Here is an 11,155-nt window from a genome sequence, read left to right on the forward strand (position 1 = left end):
GCTTATGCCCCAAACTTTGCCAAAACTTGGGAAACACTCGAAGAGACTTCGACAACCTAAAAATATGACTTTTTTAACTCTATAAATACATGATTTCAAAAATCAAATTTGTTGACCTAATAGGTCACACCCTGTTTTTATTACGACAAATACTTTGGTATTGATGGTTGTACTAAGGGTTGCATGCAAGTTCACCTTGTGTGCCCATTTAGACTGAAAGACATACCACGATGGTGTGTGATGTTCGTGCCAAAGAATAAAGAATCGTGTGCTGTATTTGTATTCATTATTTTATTTCTTTATTATGGGATGTAATATTATTATGGACTGTGCACTCTACGACTTGTAATAATCTGCATCATGCATGATAGGTAGGTATGCTCAAATCGACCCCAATTGGACTTTAGGTACCTACAAAGACCTTAGAAAGGCCTTAGGGATCACCCTAAAAAAATGCGCAAAAAGTCCCCAACATCACTTCTCATATCAGGGGAATCAAATCAAGGCTAAAATTTAACTTAGATTGAAATGTTGAAAGAGTTCAGGCGACCGAACCCAAGCTGTGCAAAACAGTTTAAACAACTGAACCATGGACAAGTCAGCAAGTTGACTTGGTGTTCAGATACCCGGACCACTTTTAAGCGTATCATTCTCGGCCACCTGAGACTGTGTCAGAGCACTTTTCAACTACTTAGGCGACTGAACGACACATTGAAATTGGACTCGGGCGACCGAAGTGGTCAGTTCGTTTAATCGAATTGGGACCCGGCCACCTGAACTAATGAACGAATGCTACTAACTTTTGTTTGGCCAACCAACTCACTATTCGGGCACCCGAACCACTTAAAATTGGATTTTTGACTAAGTCTGTTCCGGCACCCGAACCTTTGGCTGGGCAATCGAACCTCACGAGTTAAAATAATTTTTACCATTTTTTAAATGCAGTAAACTGGGTTAATTTTTCTTAATGGCTTTTGAAACAATTTTAATTATACCTATTGTGTCCGCAATGGTCAAAAAGTCCTCCTCGCCTATATATACCCATTCATTTGTCAATAGTTAGAAAGGTATTAGCATTTTGATTAAGGCAAAAATTCTCTCAACTTTCAAAACCCTAGTTTAGCCTATACTACTCCAAAAAACTCATACACTCCATATTCCTTGATCTTTCAAGTGTTGCGAGTATTTATAAACCTATTGTGCTTAATCTTACTAGCTAGAACTCTCACTTGTATTATTACTTGATTCATTTTATTTGAGAGTTTAGCATCAAGTTCTTCCACCAACTTCATTTGATACATCTTGTGTGGGAAGACTTTGAAGGTTGTGGTTCTTGCATTGTCATTGCAAGTTACCTAAACCTCTATTTTGGTGTGTAAAATTCCTTTTCAAAAGGCTAGTTTTTCAAACAACTCCATTGAGCTTTGTATATTGAAATATCTAGTTGAGTTTGTTTGATTCAACTTGCTTAGCATATTTGAAACCCTGATATGACTTTGTGTTATTCACATATTGTGTTTCAAATCTTTCTTGGATATACACTCTAGATCTAGATTGAAAAATCTATACTTGATTGACTGTTAAGCACACACTAGAGCACTGAGCATATTTACATACCCTGTTCTGACCTTGAAATTACGTTGATTTTCAAAGATTAGGTGACTAACCTCAATGAGTTCAAGCGACTGACCTTCATAACTGCTAGTTTAAAACTATGTTTAAATGTTTCAAAAATGAGTTGCTTGTGCCCCAAACTTTGTCAAAACTTGGGCAACACTCGAAGAGACTTTGGTAACCCGAAAATATGACTTTTTAGCTTTATAAATACATGATTTCACAAATCAAATTTGTTGACCTGATAGGTCACACCCTGTTTTTATTATGACAAATACTCTTGGTACGAATGGTTGTACTAAGGCTTGCATGCAAGTTCACCTTGGGCGCGCATTCAGACTGAAAGAAATAGCACGATGGCGTGCGGTGTTTGTGCCAAAGAATAAAGAATTGTGTGTTGTATTTGTATTCAATATTTTATTTTTTGTTATGGGAATTAATATTATTATGGACTGTGCACTCTATGACTTGTAATAATCTGCATCATGCATGATAGGTAGGTATGCTCAAATCGACCCTAGTTGGACTTTAGGTACCTACACAGACCTTAGAAAGGCCTTAGGGATCACCCTAAAAAAATGCACAAAAAGCCCCCAAATCATTTCTCATATAAGGGGAATAAAATCAAGGGTAAAATTTAACTTAAATTGAAATGTTGAAAGAGTTCGGGCGACCGAACCCAAGCTGTGCAAAACAGCTCGGGCAACAGAACCATGGACAAGTCAGCAAGTTGACTTGGTGTTCGGGTACCCGAACCACTTTTAAGCGTATCGTTCTTGGGCACCTAATATTGTGTCAAAGCACTTTTCAACTACTCAGGTGACCGAACGACATGTTCAAATTGGGCTCGGGCGATCGAAGTGGTCAGTTCGGTTAACCGAACTGGGAGCCGGGCACCCGAACTAATGAATGAATGCTACTGACTTTTGTTTGGCTAACCAACTCACTATTTGGGCACCTGAACCACTTAAAATTGGATTTTTGATTGAGCCTGTTCGGGCACCCAAACCTTTGGCCGGGTAATCGAACCTCGCTGGTTAAATAATTTTTACCATTTTTTAAATGAGGTAAACTGGGTTAATTTTTCTTAATTGCTTTTGAAACAATTTTAATTATACCTATTGTGTCCCCAATGGTCAAAAAATCCTCCTTGCCTATATATACCCATTCATTTGTCATAGTTAGAAAGGTATTAGCATTTTCATTAAGGCAAAAATTCTCTCAACTTTCAAAACCCTAGTTTAGCCTATACTACTCCAAAACACTCATACACTCCATATTTCTTGATCTTTCAAGTGTTGTGAGTATTTCTAAACCTATTGTGTTTAATCTTACTAGCTAGAACTCTCATTTGTATTATTGCTTAATTGATTTTCTTTGAGAGTTTAGCATCAAGTTCTTCCACCGACTTCTTTTGATAAATTTTGTGTGGGAAGACTTTGAAGGTTGTGGTTCTTGCATTGTCATTACAAGTTACCTAAACCTATATTTTGGTGTGTAAAAATCATTTTCAAAAGGCTAGTTTTTCAAACAACTCCATTGTGCTTTGTATATTGAAATATCTAGTTGAGTTTGTTTGATTCAACTTGCTTAGCATATTTGAAACCCTGATATGATTTTGTGTTATTCACATATTGTGTTTCAAATCTTTCTTGGATAAACACTATAGATCTGGACTGAAAAAATCTATACTTGATTGAGTGTTCAGCACACATTAGAGTACTGAGCATATTTACATACCCAGTTCTGACCTTGAAATTACGCTGATTTTTCAAAGATTAGGTGACTGACCTCGATGAGTTAAAGCGACTGACCTTTATAACCATTAGTTTAAAACTGCGTTTAAATGTTTCAAAAATGAGTTTCTTGTACCGCAAACTTTGTCAAAACTTGGGAAACACTTGAAGAGACTTAGGCAACCCAAAAATATGACTTTTTAGCTCTATAAATACATGATTTCACAAATCAAATTTGTTGGCCTGATAGGTCACACCTTGTTTTTGTTATGAAAAAATAATCTTGGTACTGATGGTTGTACTAAGGCTTGCATGCAGGTTCACCTTGGGCGCACATTCAGATTGAAAGACATACCACGATGGCGTGCGGTGTTCGTGCCAAAGAATAAAGAATTGTATGTTGTATTTGTATTAAAAATTTTATTTTTTGTTATGGGAATTAATATTATTATGGCCTGTGCACTCTACGACTTGTAATAATCTGCATCATGCATGATAGGTAGGTATGCTCAAATCGACCCTAGTTGGACTTTTGGTACCTACACAGACCTTAGAAAGGCCTTAGGGATCACCCTAAACAAATGCACAAAAAGCCCCCAAAATCATTTCTCATATAAAGGGAATCAAATCAAGGGTAAAATTTAACTTAAATTGAAATGTTGAAAGAGGTCGGGCGACCGAACCCAAGCTATGCAAAATAGCTCGGGCAATAGAACCATGGACAAGTCAGCAGGTTGACTTGGTGTTCGGGTACCCGAACCACTTTTAAGCGTATCTTTCTTGGGCACCAGAGACTGTGTCAGAGCACTTTTCAACTACTCAGGTGACCGAACAACACGTTCAAATTGGGCTCGGGCGACCGAAGTGGTCAGTTCGGTTAACCGAACTGGGAGCCGAGCACCCAAACTAATGAACGAATGTTACTGACTTTTGTTTGGCTAACCAACTCACTATTTGGGCACCCGAACCACTTAAAATTGGATTTTTGACTGAGTATGTTCGGGCACCCGGACCTTTGGCCGGGAAATTGAACCTTGCGAGTTAAAAAAATTTTTACCATTTTTTAAATGAGGTAAACTGGGTTAATTTTTCTTATGGCTTTTGAAACAATTTTAATTATACCTATTGTGTCGCCAATGGTCAAAAAATCCTCCTTGCCTATATATACCCATTCATTTGTCATCGTTAGAAAGGTATTAGCATTTTGATTAAGGCAAAAATTCTCTCAACTTTCAAAACCCTAGTTTAGCCTATACTACTCCAAAAAACTCATACACTCCATATTCCTCGATCTTTCAAGTGTTGTGAGTATTTATAAATCTATTGTGCTTAATCTTACTAGTTAGAACTCTCACTTGTATTATTCCTTGATTCATTTTCTTTGAGAGTTTAGCATCAAGTTCTTCCACCGAATTCATTTGATAAATCTTGTGTGGGAAGACTTTGAAGGTTGTGGTTCTTGCATTGTCATTGCAAGTTACCTAAACTTATATTTTGGTGTGTAAAAATCCTTTTCAAAAGGCTAGTTTTTCAAACAACTCCATTGAGCTTTGTATATTGAAATATCTAGTTGAGTTTGTTTGATTCAACTTACTTAGCATATTTGAAACCCTGATATGATTTTGTGTTATTCACATATTGTGTTTCAAATATTTCTTGGATATACACTCTAGATTTGGACTGAAAAATCTATACTTGATTGAGTGTTTAGCACACATTAGAGCACTGAGCATATTTACATACCATTTGTTCTTTCAATATTGATTAAGTTGTATTGGCGCACAAATATGCTTGTGTAGAAGCATATTTCCATGTACAAATTTTATACACATTAGTTGTATTCCAGACACGGGCTTGAAGAGGGAGACTAGCCATGTGGAATAGTCCCGGATTGGCCTAGACCCTATTAGGAAAGCTAGGTGCGCAATCTTATTAAGGCATGTTGGTTGAGGTCAGCTCCTTGAATTGATCTGGTTGTATCCGGTGCCCCTCCACCCGTTAAGTGAGCTTTAGTGGAATCCTTGTGCTGGTGTAGCCAAGGTGGGGACGTAGGCAATTTGGTCGAACCTCGATATTATATTGCGTGTATTGTTTACTTTTCTGCACTTTACTTTTATTGCTCGTGTATGTTTATTTATTGATCACATAGATTGACCCTAGGTTGTGTAATACTGCTATTAAACCGATTAACCTAGGAAAGAATTTTTTTTTTTAATTCCAAATTCACCCCACCTTGTGGGATTGCACCAAAACTAACAATTGGTATCAGAGCCTTGTAACTTAGACTTTGATGTCATTTAGTAAAAGATCATGATGGCTCATGTTAGTGCATCCCCTTCATGTGAGAGAAGAATGGTCACACACCCACCAATATTTTGTGGTGATAATATGTTGTATGAAAATTTAGAATGACTATGTATGTGAAAGCCTTAAATTGGAAATTTTGGAAAGTCATTCATCAAGGTGATTATGTGCCTATGAAATCTATTGGGTGTACTGATGTTCCTAAATTTGAGTGTGAATTGAATGATCATGATAGGAACTTAGTATAGGTAAATTTTGATGCCATGAATACCATACTGCATGCTTTAGATTCTAATGTTTTATTTGAGGTTTTGGCATGTTGTAATGCTAAGTAGATTTGGGATCAACTTGAGAGGAGATATGGTGTGTCCACGCAAAAGGAAGTCATCTCTTCGTGCGACTCAGACTCCACTGATCTTGAGGGAGGTAACCAGTGTTTTGTTGCTTTAACTGATGATGAGGTTGTCTTGGTTCCTTCTGCTTTAGTGGATAATTTTGAAAATGATTAATGTGCTAATTTGAATGATGTGTCTAATTGTGAATCATATGATAGTAGTGATAGTGAAAGCATGCCAACTTATGATGAATTGCAATGTGAATATGTTAGGACTCATAAATTACTTGTCAAATCAAATAAGAAATATTCTATGCTGAAAAACAAGTATGATGCATGCATTAAAGAATGTGAATCAAAATTTCTTGCTAAAAGAGAAAATAATTTGAAAATTAAAAGACTAGAAAGAAAGAATAAATCATTAGAAAAGGAATTGATTGTTTTGAAATCTCAAGTTTCTAATGATAATAAAAAGGACCATTTGATTGCAGAACTTGAACATAAGGCAAACGATATGCCTAAGGAATTCATTAAACTTCAAGATTTTTGCAAGGGTCTTAAAAATTTGAAAGTGAAAAAATTTTAAAAGAAAATAGAGGACCAGTCTAAGATCATCCATACATTCACTAGAGGTAAAGAAAAATTTGACAAACTCTTAGGTTCACAAAAGATGACCTTAGATAATGAAGGTATAGGTTTTAATGGAGCTGAAAATAAGAAAAGGAAGAACCTATACATGGGGTACTTTGTAAAAGAATCAAAACATTATGCTAGTACCACCTCTAGTCCATACACTCACCTCATGCGCAAAAAGAAGGGACACATAAAATTTGATTGCCCGTTTAAAAGAAAAAAGTATGAAACCCAAATGAGTGTGGAATGTCAAAGAATCACCGACTCCTAACCCATCAAGAATAAAAGATAGAAAAATGGTATGGGTTGTTAAGAAAACAAACCCTTTGAAATTCAATGACGAATTTACTCAAATAGGAATTACATGATCACAAAATTCTTCCTTAGCATTTAGGATTAGCCATAGGGGGTAGTGTTGACTAAAGGCTTAGGAAGTGGTTTGGGCTGAAAATGTAAAATTTTAGTATATGTCCACCATTTAAAATTTCACATACTAAGTATTTTAAAAAATCAAGACAATATGCAAATCCAAGTATATAACCAATATGAACTTAATGCATATATTCATTGGTTAAAATATGAAATCATTAGCTATAGCTTAATCAAAATCCGCTTCCAAATGGACAAAAGCATCCCTGCTCTTAAAGCTTATCCATGCTTGAATTCGTATGTTAAGCATATTTGTCCATTGCACAAGTCTAAGCTTCAGGAAATAACTAATGAATTAAGTATCATCTAATCTTGAACTCATCTTGGAGTCCTTATAATTCCCTAAGTAATGTAGATAAACCATAGGGGTCTTAGCTTTGGAAAACTAGTCAAAACAGAACAAGTTGACCATGTTTGGGTGACCGAACCATACAATGCGTTTGCACTTCTGGCGACTGAGCTTGGAAGTCTGACTAGGGCGTTGACCATCCTTTAGGTGGCTGAACATTTATGTTCAAATTCATTCAAGCTGCTGAACATGGTTCGGGTAACCGAACTTTCCTTCGAGTAACCGAATGTGGATTTTAGGCGACCAACTCATGCAGTTTATTTGAAATTTGAGCAGCCAATCCTCGTTGTTTGCAAAATGGCGCCTAAAATTCAACCGACCAAACCTTGCCTTGGTCAACCGAAAAGACTCAGTGGGTGTTTGTAATTAAAGCTATTTGGGCTACCGAACTTTTGCTTAGGCACCCGAACCGCATTGATATATATGGGTTTTCATGAAATTCAATTCATTTTTTCCCATATTCTTGAGAGCTTCCTTGCTTTTTCCAACCTTTCAGCCTAGTACTCCTTGAGAATCTTCTTATGGCTAGGGATCATAGACGCGCCGCTACTAGCGTTCCCTACACCCGACCGGAGAATCAAATATGATAGGGTCTTCCTTCTTAAAGATCCAATCCTAGGAAAAATCTTAGTCATAAAGTTAATGCAAGACCACTTCAATAATGTCTTGGATATGTTTTGGTACTAGGGATGGTACGAGTTTATTGCCTTCCAGCCTAAGAGGATGTATCCTCTACTCATCCAGCTATTCTATGCCAATCTTGCACGGGATGGGCAAGGCTACTACTCTAGGGTACTCAAGACTGATCTCCACTTTGACAAATCTTATCTAGAAAAGACATTTCAGATCTAGCGTGGCAACTTTATCTGTCCTGATTCTTCCTCCACCTAGATTGGCGAGTAGGATTTCATGGTAAGCACCTTCATCAATCTTGTTATGGCGAATCTTGTAACTGACCTGACACACACACCCAGATATAGATCACAGACCTTAGAGGCAAAGGTGGTACACCACCTAATTTCATATAATATAATGCCAAAGTCAGGATCTAGGGACCACATATCCTATTTAGACTGCTTTGTGATATGGTGTCTATTTACAAGAAAGAAGTTAGATCTCCCCATGCTGATCCTATGCTAGATGTTTGTTCAGACCATTGGAAAGAGGATCATTTTAGCCTACGATGGTATCTTGTCTAGACTATTTGTTAGGGAAAGGGTTACTAGGACGACATTTGCTACCATCAAGAAAGTCAGGCCCTTTGACATCTTCAACTCCACCACTCTGAAAATGATGGGATATGAGCTCACAGGCATCATTTGGTTGCCAACGGCTCATGAGAGAGGTCTAGGAGCCCAAGAGATCCTGTAAGAGCTACCCCATGCACTGTCCAACGTTGAGATCATGACGGCCATCACCGACCTCTCTGCATCATTTCAAGAGTTCATGACCTCCATGTCAGAGCAGTCATCCTCTTCTCATGCTAATCTTGACTCTCTTTACAGTGAGTTCACCAGGTTCCAGTCCGAGGTGCGGGTTAACTTTCATATCCTTGGTGAGCGGTTGAGAGAGATGAATTAGATTGAGACGAGTGGTGAGGATGATGATGAGGATCACGATGAAGGGGAGACCTAGTGGTGCACCGTGAGGATCCATTTCTTCAAATCCTAGCTTTTATCTAATCCACTTTTATGCTTTATTTACATACACTTTTATCCAGTCTATAAAAACTTTAAAACAACTTTTATTTTTTTTTGTTATGACGATCACACTCACCACACACACACGCAGATACTATCCTATGGTGATTGTGTTTTTGTTTATAATCATATATATCTGACAGTACTTAAGCTTGCATGATTTTTGAGCTTACATAATTATACTATTGAAATGCATGCTTAGTATAGATTGCCTCTTGTATGGCAAATGTAGTTGATGAGAATTGTCTGCAGGTAGATTTAGGTTCTTGAATGCCCAAAACTCTTGAGATACTGCTTGTTTGAGGATCATTTTTGTGCAGGTTAATTTTGGGAAATGTTCTATTTTCAAACGGCATGTTGCCAAATTTTCTGTAGGCATTTGCCTAAAAGGGTTGAAATGACTTTTAAAATTGAAGACTTTGTGCGCAAATGAAACTTGATCTTGGATTTTAAATATTTACGCTTAGCTCATTCACTTTAAAATTTTGAATTCTATGGAGCTGGTTGTGTACATATTTAAAATTCTTTGAAATTGGCAGGTTCTTACGGATAGATCACATTTTCAAACAAAATCCTACCAATTTTTTTTTCAAAATTATTGCACATAACTCTACATCATTTCTAAATGCTAAACTTCTTAAAACTTGAGTTGTGCTTCTAAAATAATTGAATGATACTCAAGTTGATTTATAAAGAAAATGCATACTCTTAAGGGGAGTCACTAACTTTAGAATCATTCGATTCTAAGAAAATAAAAATGTATTTTGCACTCTTTTTTATGCCCTTTGTAAATACATTGAAATTGGAATAGTTTTCCCAAGAGGGGGGGGGGTGAATTGGGATTTAAAAAATTTATTCCTTCTTTTTAATACCTTTTTTGTTATAACAATAATCGATGCTCAAATACAATAAAAATTAATTCAGAGTAATCACAATCAAAGTAAAATTATCAACCACTCAATTCTTGTAATAATAGTCCTGTATCAATATGAAAATTTGTTGAACTTGTATAAGCCTTGTATCACAATTACACTTCTTCCCAATGTTCAACTTTTAAATAAACTTTCAGTATAATAAATTAAGGAAGATCAACCAACGTAGTCCCTTTTGGTTTTCGCAATGCTGATAAAACCAAAACAAATTACCTTCTAGTTTATTTAACAACCAAAAACTCATATTTATTAATTTTAAAGCAACCACACAGATTGTAACTTTTGTTGAAAAATAAAGAGTAGGGAAGAGAAAGAAGAACACAGGGTTTTACGAGGTTCAGCTTCAACATAGCCTAAGTCCTCGCCCTTGGCAAAACCACCAAAGGATTCACTATCACTATTCCTTTACCAGGCGGAACAATACAAGTTACAACACTCCTTGGGTAAGGCTAGAGCTCGCCTTCTCCAAACAATATCCCTTTGTTTGGTCCAATGATTTAGCACTCGAACTGTCAATTAATCTGGTACAAAGATTCAAAACAAGGCTTACAAGAAATTGCTCCTCAAAGAGCTAATTAGTACAAATTGAAAAACTATGTACTTCAGAAAATTTAGAATATGAAAATTCAATATGAAGCTCTAAAGATTTATCACCACAAGTATCTTTCAATAGATGAGAGAATCAACAATTGATGCACAATCACAGTGAGAAATTCAGCAAGACTTTAGAGATTTTCATGAGTGATGAGAGCAATAGAAAGCTTTCAGAATTTCAGTAAGCTTTAAGAGAGTATGATAGATGAATTGATTTTTGGGTATCTAAGTTAATGAAACTTGAGGGTATTTAAAGATGTAGAAAGGCTCCTTGCTTGTTCCTTAAGTTTATTTGGAATAGGATCAAAGTTTTAAAATAATTTGGGCTTTAAATAATTTAAATTTCAAAAATATGCCCATTAGAAATTTTGAAATCCACCATGAGCTAGACGACTGTGTAGTCACTGGTAGTCGGGTGTCCATGTATTACAACTACAAAATTCACAAATGGAGAGGTGGCAGTCACCTGTCCTCAAGTTGGCAGTTATCTGTCACAAGAACAACTCAATTTTAAAACACTCAGAAGGTTG

Source organism: Malania oleifera, chromosome 5, assembly GCF_029873635.1.
Source record: "Malania oleifera isolate guangnan ecotype guangnan chromosome 5, ASM2987363v1, whole genome shotgun sequence".
Classification (NCBI taxonomy): Eukaryota; Viridiplantae; Streptophyta; class Magnoliopsida; order Santalales; family Ximeniaceae; genus Malania; species Malania oleifera.